The following is a 13,482-nucleotide window of genomic DNA, read 5'->3' on the forward strand; positions in this document are numbered from 1 at the left end:
AAGGTCATGACTTTTGCTCTTTACCATTACATTGTTAATTTGCCACATTTCCTAAGGGCCAATGTAATGATATCACTCATATCAAATTTCAATATCTTTGTAAACTCACTACTTTTCCAAACCTCTCAGACTAAGACAGAGCATTCACCAGTGTATTCCCTTTCACACATGTATCTGATTGCAGCTGAACAATGGTGTTTTTTTTTTAATTTTAGCAAGGATTTATTTTAGTATAACAGGATAAAGTATAGACAAGGGGTTGGGGGGTAGAAAAAGAGAGAGAAACATTTCTTGCCCTCATGCAGAAAATGGGAACAAAGACTCCTGGTGTTTTTTTTTAATGTATCTCTAACACCTACCAGACACTCTGTGGGATCCTTCTTGTCATATTCTGCTTCACCAGACCTTTCCTGATATCATTTTATGTTATGTTGCCTGGAAGAAAAAAAACATTCAGAGTTATTTGCACACAGGAAGTATGTTAGTGAGTACTATTGGCAGCCAGTGTTTGATAGGGAGTGAGGAAATAAAAGTTGATCAGAGCCATTAGTTTAGTCCTTAGCTAATAACATTGGTGCCCTTGGATCTGGCATGAATCTTCAGATTTATTACAAATCAAACCAATGGATCCAAGAAACTGAGTGACCTCTTTGGGTGTCATTGGACTACAGTCATTAGATGTGGAATCTCCTTGAAGAGGCAGCACAACCTTAATCATTTCAGCTCTCTGTAGCTCACGATAACTTCTGTGAGAGTCTCAGCTGTGAATTATTAGCAGGTAATACTCCCAGAATGTGGAGATAAATATATTGGTATTGAAGAGTGGGATCTGGACAGTGCAGCACAACATCTACTACAATATTCTAATAGTCACACTTACCTGCATGGTGTTACAGTTTGTGATCTTTTCTGTTCCATTTGAAATCGCTCCTATATTACCATCTAAAAATCTAGTTTTGCCAAGATATTGATGACTCCCACAAAATAATGCACATTCTTGTTGATCTTTCTCATTTCTCAAGTTCTAGTCCTTAAGTCAGTACTGCCCATACCTGGCAGGCTATCAGTACATTCTTGGGAACACTTTAAATTACAGGTTTACAGGTTTTATTCACAACCAGATTCTGATTCTGTAGGCTTCCTGGCTTTTGTTGTTGCTGGCACTATTTAGTTTCTGTTTTTATTAATTTTTTTGTCTTTCAAATACACCCTAAGAGATTTTGATACAGTCATCAGAATCTGACCTTTACAAATTGTAGAAATAAATTAATCCCTTGGAAAACATTTAAAATATGATCATCCATTTTATCCTGTTATAAAAGACCATCAAACTGTTCTAGAATTTGTAGGCATAGGCTTATAATGATTCTTTTACATTTATTTTGTCAGTATTGCAAGCAACTTATGAATTTGAAGGTAGGTGTATAGTGTGTAGCTATAAAATAGAAGAAACAATTCATTCAACTTTTAGGATATATGATTTTATCATTAAAATGGAATAGTTCAGAAAAAGTCTTTCTCAAACCCTCATAGTTATCAACCTAACTTTCCTTACCATCCATCACTAGAGAAATGGTATGTATTCATTAACAATAGTAATTTATTGACTGGGTATGGTGATTCTTGCCTGTAATCCCTTCTCAGGATGTGGAGATAAGAGAATTGCAGTTTGATAGGCCTGGCAAAATAGGCGACACTGTCTCAAAAAACAAGCTGTGTGTGGTAACCCATACCAGTAACTTCAGCTACTCATGAGGCAGATTTAAGACTGTGGACCAAGGCTGGCCCAGAGAAAACCTAAAACTAAAGCAAAAAGGGCTGGGGACACAGCTCAAATTGTACAGCTTTTGCATAGCAAGCAGGAAGCCATGCGTTCAAATCTCAGTACTGCTAAAAAAAAAGTAATTTATTTTGACACTGGTTCTAAAGCAAGAGAAGAAGAACAAAATGAGACAATGAAGTGCCATGTGTTTCTAAAATTTTCAATGGAAAATTTCACTGGTATTTGAGTCAAGGAGTACATAGGATGATAAAAAGGAACTCTAATAATTTGTATTCTATAGCAACATTCTCTTAGTAGTGAAGAAAACTACACAGTGTCTAAAATTCACTTTATTTTCAACTTGTCCCTGTATATTTAAAACAATGGTTAGAAAAACAATTCAGCAAATTATTAACATGTTTCTAACTTTTCTGACTATTGGAAAAATTAGTCACTGACTCTAATTTGGATGTATATGCTGTGTAGAACAGTAGGATTGAGGCAAATAGTGATATTTCTTTGGACATGTGAATAGAATATAAACCTGCACAATTACTAGAGACTAAGGTACCTTTAGTTTTATCTTTGAATGTACCACTCTTCATGATAAGACCAAATTTATCATTTTTATATGTATCACTTGCAGTTTGGAAAAGTTTTTCTTTCTGTGAAGGCAATTCCATGTTACCCTCTCATATCTCAGAAACTGTCTGAGTAGATTTTCCTTTTTTGGCAGTGCTTGAGTTTGAGCTCAGGGCTTTGAACTTGTGAGGCAAGCATTCTACCATTTGAACCATGCCCCTAGTCCTTTTTCGCTTTAGTTATTTTTCAGGTAGGGTCTCATGTTATTGCTTAAGGCTGGCCATGAAGTGCAATACTCCTACCTATACCTCTTGTGTAGCTGGAATTACAAGTGTGTACCACCAAACTTGGTTTGTTGGTTAAGAAGGGTTAACTCCAACTTTTTGTCTGACTAGCCTTTAGCTGCTGTCCAACCAATCTCTTCCTAGTTAATAGCTAAGATTAGAGGAATATGTTACCACTCCCAGCACTGAGTAGCTCTTTTCCTTTTCCTCTCATGTAGTTTAAGGACTATCTAAATATCCACTTACTGATTTCTCTGGCCTAGAATAGGTTCATTGTGCACCAGTTACCAACATCTCTGAGTCCAGTGAGACATAATACACTCACACATAATGAATCACATGAAATTATTAGTTACTGATAGACAGCAAGAGGCAAAAATAAACCATTGTGCACATGTCCTCCCACACTCAAGAAACTTTCAAGGAGTGAATGGAGCTTTGGGCTCATGTGCCCTACTTGAACCAGAGCTGAGGACTCCAAAGTTAGCACAACTTAGGTTATATGATTTAGGAAACACCTGACACATGAAGTTTTGGAGATTATCTTTCTTCTAGATAAGTGTGGAACTAAACTTTGGCTGTCCCAAGACAGTTCTTCCCTAATAGAATTTACTCCACTTAGTCAGAGGAACAGGCAAAAAAAATAGATTGTTTTGGACAGATCCTTACTATTTGGGGATGAAGAATTTATAGCATATTCTGTAGTTATTATTGAGAACTTTAAGTAAGAAAAAAGGGAGAACTGGGTAAGTACAAGATCAACTGGAGAACTGTCCAGCACACAGTGCCATCTTCTTATTAGAACTTCACATGGAAGCAAAATGATAAACCTATCAAGGGTCTTTTTTTAAATAAGGGCCATAATTGTATTTATGTGATTTTCACTCTCATATTCTCATCATGCAAAGGCCCTACCTCCAAATACCATCATACTGGGGACAAGGTTTCAACATAATGAATGTTGGGAACTATAAATATTCACTTAAAATTATGTGAAATTTTAAATATGACACTTAAAATTATGTTATGTTAATGGAATAAATAAAAGTAGGAAGAAATGAAACAATTCCAGTGCTCTTGGATTGGAAGAATTCATATTGTTAAGATATTATCAGTCAACAGAATCAGTGTTATCCATATCAAAATCCCAGTGACTTTTTCAGAAACAGAAAAATCTATCCTAAAATTTATTATTTCAACAGACCTTGAATAGCCCAAATATGCTTGAAAAAAGGATCAAAGTTCAAGGCCTCACACTTCATGATTTTAAAACATCCTAAATAGCTGTGTTAATTGAAACATTGTGGTGATTGCATTAAGACCAATATACCAACTAAAGAAACAGAATGTGAAACCCAGAACAAAAAAAAAACCTTCACAAATGGTCAAATGACTTTTGCCAATGGTGCAAAGATCATTTGATGGTGAAATTTTTGAAACTGCATTTGAAATATTAGGTATTTACATGCATACACATAAAATCCGACACCCACCTTATACCATACACAAAAGTTAAAACATATCGAATATATAAGAATAATACTTAAAACAGTAAAACTCAGAAAAAGCAAGAACAAATTTTGTGTCATTGGTTTTGGCAACAATTTCTTGAATATGACACCAAAGGCAAAGATCACAAAATAAAAGCACAGATGAGTTCATCAAAATTAAAAACCTTTGTATATCGAAGAGCACTATCAGTAAAGTAAAAGGCATCAATTAGAATGGAAAGAGATATGTACAGATAAGTAGTTGATTACCATAATGTGTAAATAATTTCTACAACATGATGACAAAAAGGAAATTACCTGAGTAAAATATTCAAAGAACTGAATAGTCATGTATCTAAGGAAGATACACAAATGACTAGTAGCATAAGAAAGGACACTCAACATTACTAATCATTAGGGAAATGTAGAACCAAATGACTATTACTAAATAACTCACAGGTTGGCAAGAGCATATGGCAATTTGAACATTTGTGTATTACTGGTAATGCAACTATGGAGAAAAGTCTGACAATAACTCAAATAATCAAAAATACAAAATACCATCTAATCCAGCAATTCTACTTCTAGGATTATGTAAAAAAAATGTTAAATCAGAAAAATCACACAGATATATGTACACTCATGTTTATAACAGCATTAAATACAATGTCTAAAATGTGCAACCTACAAGTCCATCAACAGATGAATAGATAAAAAACTATTACATGTGCATAAAATGGAATATAATGCAGCCTTAAGGAAAGAAATTCTGATACATGCTACAGTATGGATCAACCTTGAAAACCTTACACTAAATGAAATCAGGTGGCCAAAAAGGGACAAATATTGTATGGTTCCACTTATTTTCATATCATAAAGTACACTCCTGGTTGCCAGTGGATGAAACCGGATGGTTAGTATTTTTAATGAGTACAAAATTCCAACTGGAGGAGATGAAAAATTCTGGAGATGGGTTGATGATTACACTGAAATGTGAATGTACTGAGCACCACAGATGGTTAAAAATGGTAAGTTTTGTGTTATACATAGTCTACCATAATAAAAAGGCATTGATAATTTGGTAAAATAGTGAGGAAGATTTAAAACCCAAAGGTATAAGCTTGGCAGTTAAACAAAGCTTCAGCAGCAGTGCATTTGTTGACACAGACAAACTTGAGAGCTACTTTTCAGAGTTTGAAGGAAAAATTGTTATGTATGGGTCAGAAAGCTTAGGGTGTACACAAAATGGGCCTTGAAAACTATTCATTAAGCCAATTTACAGGGGTAAATTGGTGCAAATGGCACATTACTTCTAGTGCTATGTCTTTAAGAAGGTAATATTTTCAGTAAGCTTTAAGATGTGGCACTGATAGCTTGGCACAATCATTTACCCTGAAAATTTTTAAGAGAAATTTTTTTCTTTAATGCCTAGTCATATTTATTGTCAGACAGTAACACACATACTGTAGGTTTGCAAAACCATAGAAACATCAATTTCTTTGATTTCCTTAATCTTACAGTTATTTAGGACAATGGTATAGTTTCTCTTGTTCATTCTGTATCATCAATCCTGTCATAGTTCCTGGGTTTAATAACTGCTCACTCAATGCATAGTAGAATCCATTGATAATTATTTTTTATTCATTAATTCATATGTGCATACATTATTTGGGCCATTTCTCCCCTCTGCCCCCTGCCCCCTCCCTATCCACCCCAGTCCCCCTCACTTCAAGGCAGAACTTGTTCTGCCCTTTGCTCCAATTTTGTTGAAGAGAAGACATAAGCAATAATAAGAAAGACATAGCATTTTTGCTAGTTGAAATAAGGATAGCTACACAGAGACATTTTTAGCATTACTTCCATGCACAAGTGTATTACAACCCAAATTGATTCATGTCTACCTGACCTGGTCACCATTCCATACTGACCTCTGTCGTTTTAAGGTTACTGTACTAGTTCCTCTGCAGTGGGGACATTAAACACGTTCAAGTTTTGGGTTTCCTACATATCCCCATTCCTCCCCTATGTGCTCTCCCCTTAGTGTGTGACCCAAGTCAAACAACACTGCTGTATTTGCCCTAGATCTAAAGTCCGCATAAGAGGGAGAACATACGATCTTTTTCTATGTTGAATCAGGCTACTTTATAAACATCTTTTTAAAAGAAGTTTTTATTACTCATTTATTCACATGTGCATACATTGTTTGGGTCATTTATCCCCCCTGCCCCCTGTCCCCCACACTCTCCCCCTCCCCCTATCACTTCCAGGCAGAAACTGTTCTGCCCTTATCTCTAATTTTGTTGAAGGGAAGACATAAGCATAATAAGGAAGTCAAAGTGTTTTTGCTAGTTGAGTTAAGGATAGCTATACAGAAAGATTCCTAGCACTGCTTTCATGTACAAATGTGTTAGAACCCAAGTTGATTCATCTCTAACTGATCTTTACACTGGTTCCTGCTCTCCTTCTCATGTTAACTTCTGTTGCTTTAAGTTTTTTGTATTAGTTCCTCTGGAGTGGGGACATCAAATGCTTTCATGTTTTGGGTTTTCTACCTATTCCTATATCTCCCATGTGTGCTGTCCCCTTATCATGTGATCCAAGTCCAACCACATTGCTGCATTTGCCCTAGATCTAAAGTCTGCATATGAGGGAGAACATAAGATTTTTGGTCTTCTAAGCCTGGCTAACCTCGCTCAGAATGATTTTTCCAGTTCCATCCATTTACCTGCAAATGATAAGACTTCATTCTTCTTCATGGCTGAGTAAAATTCCATTGTGTTTACTTATCACATTTTCTTGGTCCATTCATCAGTAGTGGGGCATCTTGACTGTTTCCATAACTTGGCTATTGTGAATAGCACTGCAATAAACATAGGTGTGCAGGTGCCTTTGGAGTAACCTGTGTCATATTCCTTTGGGTATATCCCGAGGAGTGGGATTGCTGGATCATATGGCAGATCTATGTTTAGATTTTTAAGAAGCCTCCATTTTATTTTCTAGAGTGGTTGCTCTTGCTCCCATTCCCAGTAGCAGTGTATAAGGGTTCCTTTTTCCTCACATCCTCGCCAACACCTGTTGGTGGTAGTGTTTTTGATGATGGCTATTCTAACAGGGGTGAGGTAGAATCTTAGTGTGGTTTTGATTTGCATTTCCTTTATGGCTAGAGACAGTGAGCATTATTTCATGAGTTTTTTGGCCATTTGAATTTCTTCTTTTGAGAAGGTTCGGTTTACTTCAGTTGCCCATTTCTTAATTGGTTCACTGATTTTAGGAGAGTTTAGTTTCTTAAGTTCCCTGTATATTCTGGTTATCAGTCCTTTGTCTCATGTACAGCAGACAAATATTTTCTCCCACTCTGTAGGTAGTCTCTTCAGTTGAAGACCATTTCTTTTATTGTGCAGAAGCTTTTTAAATTGATGAAGTTCCATTTGTCCATCCTTTCTCTTAGTTGCTGAGCAGCTTGGGTTCTATTGAGGAAGTCCTTGCCTACACCTATTAGTTTCAGAATGTTTCCTGCTCCTTCCTGTATTGGCTTCAGACTTTCAGGTCTGATATAAATGTCCTTGATCCATTTTGAGTGATACTAGTACAGGGTGATAAACATGGATCTAATTTCAGTTTCTTGCAGACGGATAACCAGTTTTCCCAGCAACATTTGTTGAAGAGGCTGTCTTTTCTCCATCATATGTTTTTAGCACCTTTGTCAAAAATGAGGTGGACATAGTTGTGTGAATTCATGTCCGGGTCCTCTATTCTGTCCCACTGGTCTTCATGTCTGCTTTTGTGCCAGTACCATACTATTTTTATTGCTATTGCTTTGTAATATATGTTGAAGTCAGGTATTGTGATACCTCCAGCTTTGCTCTTTCTGCTGAGTATTGCCTTGGCTATTTGTGGTCTCTTGGGTTTCCAAATGAACTTTAGGGTAGATTTTTCTATCTCTGTGATGAATGTCATTGGGATTTTGATGGGAATTACATTCAACATGTAGATTGCTTTTGGTAGTATAGCCTTTTTACTATGTTGATTCCACCAATCCATGAGCATGTGAGATCTTTCCACATTCTGTAGTCTCTCTCAATCTTTCTTCAGGAGTCTGTTATTCTCCTTGTAGAGGTCATTCACATCTTTTGTTAAGTTTACTCCTAGGTATTCGATATTTTTTTGAGGCTACTGTGAATGGAATTTTTTCCATATATTCCTTCTTAGTTTGTTCATTATTGGTTTATAGAAAAGCTAATTATTTTTGTAAGTTGATTTTGTATCCAGTCACCATACTATAGTTGGTTATGGTGTCTAAGAGTTTTTGAGTCTTTAAGGTGTAGGATCACATCGTCTGCAAATAAGGATATTTTGACAGTTTCTTTACCTATTTGTATTCCTTTTATTTCTTCTTCTTGCCTGATTTTTCTGGCTAGAAATTCCAGTACTACATTGAATAGGACTACGTTGAATAGTGGGCACCCTTGTTTCATTCCTGATTTTAGGGGAAATGGTTTCAGTTTTTCACCATTAAGTATGATTTTGGCTGTAGGTTTCTCAGAACACACAATCTTTGGTCTTCTGAGCCTGGCTACCTTGCTCAGGATGAAGTTCTCCTTTCCATCCATTTACTTGAGAATGATAAGACTTCATTCTTCTTCATGGCTGATTAAAATTCCATTTTGTATAAATATTACATTTTCTTAATCTATTCGTCAGTACTGGGGCATCTTGACTGTTTCCATAAGTTGGCTATTGTGAATAGCACTGCAATAAACATGAGTGTGCAGGTGCCTCTGGAGTAACCTGAATCACATTCCTTTGGGTATATCTCTTGGTGTGGGATTGCTGGATCATATGGCAGATCTATGTTTAGATTTTTAAGAAGCCTCCATTTTATTTTCCAGAGTGGTTGCTCTAGCTCTCATTCCCAATAGCAGTGTATGAGGGTTCCTTTCTCCCCACATCCTTGCCAACACCCGTTGTTGGTGGTGTTCTTGATGATGGCTATTCTAACAGGGGTGAGGTGGAATCTTAGTGTGGTTTGATTTATGTTTCCTTTATGGCTAAGGATGGTGAGCATTTTTTCACGTGTTTTTTTTTCATTTGATTTCTTCTTTTGAGAAAGTTCAGTTTACTTCAGTTGCCCATTTCTTTATTGGTTCATTGATTTTGGGAGAGTTTGATTTTTTCAGTTCCCTATATATTCTTGTTAACAGTCCTTTGTCTGATGTATAGATGGCAAATATTTTCTCCCAATCTGTAGGTGGTCTCTTCAGTTTAGAGACCATTTCTTTTGTTGTGCAGAAGCTTTTTAATGTTATGTAGTCCAATTTGTTCATTCTTTATCTTAGTTGCTGAGCTTCTGGGGTTCTACTGAGGAAGTCCTTGCCTATTCATATTGCTTCCAGAGTATTCCTTCATCTTTCACATATTAACATCAGAATTTTAGGTCTGATATTAAGGTGTTTGATCCATTTTGAGTAGATACTAGTACAGGGTGATACACATGGATCTAGTTTCAGTTTTTTGCAGGCAGATAACCACTTTTTCCCAGCAACATTGAAGAGACTGTCTTTTCTCCATAGTATGGTTTTGGAGCCTTTTCAGAAATAAGGTTGGGCATAGCACTGTGGATTCATATCCATGCCCTCTATTCTGTTCCACTGGTTTTCATGACTGTTTCTGTGCCAGTACCATGCTTTTTAAAATTGCTATTGCTTTGTAGTATACCTTGAAGTCAGGTATTGTGATTCCTCCAGCATTGCTCTTTCTGCTGAGTATTGCCTTGGCTATTTGTGGTCTCTTGTGCTTCCAATTGAACTTCAGGGTAGATTTTTCAATCTCTGTGATGAATGTCATTGGGATTTTGATGGGAATTGCATTAAACATGTGGATTGCTTATGGAAGTGTAGCCATTTGTACTATGTTGATTATACCAATCCATGAGCACGGGAGATCTTTCCACTTTCTGTAGTCTTCCTTGATCCCTTTCTTCAGGGCTTTGTAGTTCTCCTTGTAGAGGTCATTCATATCCTTTGTTAAGTTTACTCCTAGGTGTTTGATTTTTTGAGGGTATTGTAAATGGAATTGTTTGCATATATTCTTCCTCAATTTGTTCATTGTTGGTTTATAGAAAAGCTAGTGATTTTTGTAAGTGGATTTTATATCCTGCCACCTTGTAGCTATTATGGTGTCTAGGAGTTTTGGGGTAGAGTTTTTTGGGTCTTTAAGATATATGAACATGTTGTCTGCAAAGAGGGATATTTTGACAGTTTCTTTACATATTTGTATTCCTTTTATGTGTTCTTCTTGCCTAATTGCTTTGTCTAGGAATTCCAAGACTATGTGGAATAGGAGTGGAGATAGTGAGCACCCTTGTCTCATTCCTGATTTTAGGGGAAATGGTTTCAGTATTTCTTCATTAAGTATGATGTTGGCTATGGGTTTGTCATACAGCCTTTACAATGTTGAGGAACATTTCTTCTATTCCTAGTTTTCTTAAGGTTTTATCATGAAGTGTGTTGTCGGATCTTAACAAAGGCTTTTTTTCCATCTACTGAAATTACCAAGTGATTTTTGTCTTTGCTTCTACTAATGCGCTGTATTAGATATATAGATTTGCATATGTTGAACCACCCTTGCATCCCTGGGATGAAGCCAACTTGGTCATGGTGAATGATCTTTCTCATATGTTGTTCGATTCGGTTTGCCATTATTTTATTGAGGATTTTTGCATCAATGTTCATTAAGGAGATTGGCCTATAGTTCTTCTTTTTAGAGGTGTCATCTGGTTTTGGGATGAGTGTAATACTGGCTTCATAAAATGAGTTAGGCAGTGTTCCTTCTCTTTCTATTTCATGGAAAAGTTTAAGGAGAGTTGGTATTAGTTCTTCTTTAAAGGTCTGATAGAATGCAGTGAATCCATCAGGCCCTGAACTTTTTTTTTAGGGACACTCTTAATTGCTACTTCAATTTTAGATCTATTCAGGTGATTAATATCCTCTTGGTTAAATTTTGGATCGTCAAAAGTATCTAGAAATTTGTCCATTTCTTCAAGATTTTCCAATTTATTAGAATATAGGTTCTCAAAGTATTCTTTAATGAGTACCTGGATTTCCGTGGCATTTGTTGTTATCTCACCTTTTGCATATTTAGTTTTACTGATTTGGTTTTTTTCTCTCCTCATTTTAGTCAGGTTTGCCAGGTATTTGTCAATCTTGATTATTTTTTCCAAGAGCTACCTTTTTGTTTCATTGATTCCTTGTATTTTTTTTATTTGTTTATATTTAATTGATTTCAGCTCTTATTTCTCTCCTTCAACTTGTTTTGGGATTTGCTTGTTCCCGTTTTTCTAGGAGTTTCAGATGTAGCATTAGGTCATTGATTTGAGATTTTTCTGTCCTTTTAATATATGTACTCATGGCTATAAACTTTCCTCTGAGGTCTGCCTTTGCTGTGTCCCATAAGTTCTGGTAGGTTGTGTTTTCATTTTTTTTTGTCTTCCACTTGTTCTAGTCTTCTGGAGTAGCCTTCCATTGCATTTTGTGTTTCTGTTTCATTCTTTTTTTCTGAGTTTTCCATATCATGGGTCACTTCTTCTTTAATATTGTCAATTTAAAACTTTAGTTAAATTATCTCTCCATTTATAGTGTTCTCTGTTTCACTTTGGTGTTTATTTAGGGCTCCTATTAGTTCATTTATTTGTTTCTGTGTCTTCTCATATTCTTTATTTTTGGTGTCCTGAAATTTCTTGTGTGCCTCTTCTATGTTTTGGTTAACCATGTCTAGTAACATCTTCATGAAATTCTCAGTGATTACTTTCAGGATTCCTTCTTTGAGGATGTTCTTGTGGGCATCATTGAATTCCTTGGCATTGTTTATCTTTGTTTTGTTGGAGTCTGGAACTGGGTATCCATTTTCTGCATTTCCCTCTTAATTCTGTATTAAATTATTTTGGTGAGTAGAATGGTTACCATCCCTTTTTCATCTTCCCATCACTCCACTTGGTACTGTATAACTATGTTCTTGGTAGACTTGTTTGTGGTTTCAGTTACCTGTTTTCTTTCCCTTTGTTTAATTTTGTTTCGTGGCTGTATTGAGATTTTTAGCTTAGTGTTTGTGTTCTATTTCTGTCCCTTATCTGTGTGTAATTTAATATTAACTAATTCATAATAATAAAACTAACAACACAAAAAAATGAAGAAAAAAATAAAGAAATCAATGGGTGGAGATGAAAAAACAAACACAAACAAACAAATAAGAAACAAAACAAACACACACAAAAAAACTCCAGGTTCAGAAATAATAGAATTTCAGTCTTAGATTAAGTTCTGATGTTACTCCCCCAACATCCACTCCTGGTGTTGGTATTTAAGTAGAAGCTCTATGGTAGGCTTGGCAGGTGGTTGGCTGGTATTTTTGTTTTTTCTTCTGTCTTTCAGAGGGAGCTGCTTAGTCAGCTCCTCCCTCAGTGGATTGTGGCAGTTTAAATTTGTATGTTGTTTTTGCCTCACCCCCTTTCTCTGGGGCAAGTCCAGTGATCTGTTAGCCAGTCCCCTGCTGTTAGTATGTTGTGATGGTTTGCTGATTGTTTTTCAATTTTGCCTTGTTGTTTGTCTTTGGATGTTGCTCAATGACTCAGTAGATGAGCTTTGTGTACCGCTACCTGCCCTATTTCAGGCAATGACTTATCACCAGCCCTCTGTTGACCCTTCTGCTTTTCCAGCCTTTGTTTACTGAAAGTTTGAGTGGAGATCAGCTCCTTGCACCTCCCCCCTTCTCTGGTGTGCTTTCAGCATCTTGCCCCCTCTGCTGTGTGTTAATTTTCAGTTCCTTGTTTATTGTTCAGTCTTTTTTTTTTTTGCAGGGAGGAGGGTGCAGTTTGCCCAAGGAGCTATGCTGGTTTATCCAAGGGGAAGCTGGGGGAATACTGCATGATGCTTGGTACTCACCTGTTTGGTCTGCCAAATGTCTCCCAAGCAGGTTTGGGTCCACCATCTGGAAGCTGCGGGAGCCCTCCTGTTTTCTCTGTGTAATGTGGTGTGGAGAATCTATGGGCTAGGGGTTCAGGGTGTTGAAGTTTTGATTCTCCTTGGTGTTTTATTTCTGCCAAGCGTGGCTCCAGCATCTCAGCAAAGTTTTTGATTCACGGAGCTCATGCTGTCTGCTTCTGCACCCTAAAGTTGCCATCTTGGATCCTCCTAAAAGTAATTAAGTTCACAACACCTAACTGCCTTGACATCGTTAAAGATGATAATGTCTTATGATTTTTTTCAGAATTTTATTGACTCTGACCATCTGACACATACATCTGTACAGGGTACTTACTATTACTAAGCCACTGAATATGAGATACAAAGATTGCAACATACTCAGAGAA

The sequence above is a fragment of the Castor canadensis genome, chromosome X (genome assembly GCF_047511655.1).
Source record: "Castor canadensis chromosome X, mCasCan1.hap1v2, whole genome shotgun sequence".
Taxonomy (NCBI): domain Eukaryota; kingdom Metazoa; phylum Chordata; class Mammalia; order Rodentia; family Castoridae; genus Castor; species Castor canadensis.